This window comes from Acanthisitta chloris, unplaced genomic scaffold, assembly GCF_000695815.1.
Source record: "Acanthisitta chloris isolate BGI_N310 unplaced genomic scaffold, ASM69581v1 scaffold10868, whole genome shotgun sequence".
NCBI lineage: Eukaryota > Metazoa > Chordata > Aves > Passeriformes > Acanthisittidae > Acanthisitta > Acanthisitta chloris.
In genome coordinates this window covers 28,066-29,488 of record NW_008686462.1, presented here as the reverse complement: position 1 = coordinate 29,488, position 1,423 = coordinate 28,066, and the positions used below count along the sequence as shown (strand labels likewise).

At 53.2% G+C, this 1,423-nt stretch overlaps 1 protein-coding gene across 1 annotated transcript in view; it reads left to right on the top strand.

Moving 5' to 3' along the window:
• The window catches only part of ST3GAL2 (ST3 beta-galactoside alpha-2,3-sialyltransferase 2), a 6,948-nt gene that overhangs the window by 2,346 nt on the left and 3,179 nt on the right, over positions 1 to 1,423 (top strand). The window lies entirely within an intron of this gene.

Here is a 1,423-nt window from a genome sequence, read left to right as displayed (position 1 = left end):
GGAGCCAGCAGCTGCGAGAAGCTGATCATTGCTGATGCCCCACTGCAGGCTGGTGGCACAGCTGGGCTGGGAGACGAAGAGGAACCCCAACTTCAGGGCCCAGCATCCCTGCTCCTGTGCCTGAGGATTGGGGAAGGGTAGGACAGATTTTGGGAGTGACTGTGCATGAGGCAGCTAAGAAACCTACAGGAGCAGCAGCCTGGTCCCTCTGGCTGGGCTCCATGAGCAGCTGCAGGATGCTCAAGGATTGCAGGATGCAGCAGGGTCAAGGCGACAGGATTTCCTTCGCTTTTGGGCTGGGGAAAAAACAGATTAGAGATAGCTTTAGTGGGTGAACCATGCTTTTGCTTTTGCATTGCTCTAAACAGCTCTGGTGAGAAGCTGAAATCCCAAAGTCTTTGCTGTTTTGCCAGGGTGATGCTTGGTTGACACCAGTCTGGTACAGTCGGTACCCTCAGGGTCCCCAGGGCTTCCTGGGCTGGACAGGTAACCCATGGCATGGGATGGGGAGATGCTGAAGGAAACTGCCTCCCCAGAGGTGTCATTAAAACCACTTTCTTTGGGTCAATCAGGTGGGTGGTTTTGGGTTTTTTTGTTTGAGATGCTGGAAAGCTCAAAAAAAAGGCAATCATGGGAAAGGTCCCCCAGAGTGGGACCCTCCACGTGTGCAGCCAGTGCTGAGTGTGGGGCAGGGGCTGTGGGGCTGTGCCTGGCCAGGGAAGCCCTGCCCTCACCTCCTGGTTGCAACAGTTACTTGAGGAACAATCACTGTATGGTTCTTTTTGGGCTTGGGAGTTTTTTTCACCCTTTTCTATCTGGCTTTTCTGTAGCAGCCTCTTACTTGTTTTCCTGCTTTGGTTTGGTTGTTTTTCAGGGTTTTCTTCAATTTTTTCTTGAGGTTTCTCTCGGCAATCATGAAACATGAGGGTATGGGTGGGTCACCTGGAGCAGGCACTCAGCAGCCCCTGGGCTGGGGAAATTCAGCTTTTCTGTCTGCAGGGCTTTAAACCCCTGAGTTTGTGGTGGGCTGTGGTCTATAGAAGCAGTGCCACCTCAGCACGGGCAGCCCTGAGCCCTGGGACACAGAGGCAGGCTGCAGCGAGCTCTGCTCTCTATCTTCCTGGGTGGTATTTTGGGGTTTTTTTAAATGGTTTTTGGTTTTGATTTTCTAATGGGGAAGAAAAATAAAAACCACAAAACCACGAGAAACAAAGAGTGCCTTGACCATCTCCCATCGGCTATGCCAGGCTGTGCCCACTCCTGCGCCGGAGCTTGGCTGATGTACCTACCTGGCATCATACTCACTTCCCTCCTTGCACCAGGCTGGATCTCAGCTGGGAAGTGCTGCTGGGAGAGACAGGGACACATCCAGGCTACCACGCTGGTGGCTGGAGAGGCCAAATCCAGCGTGACAAGGCCAGAC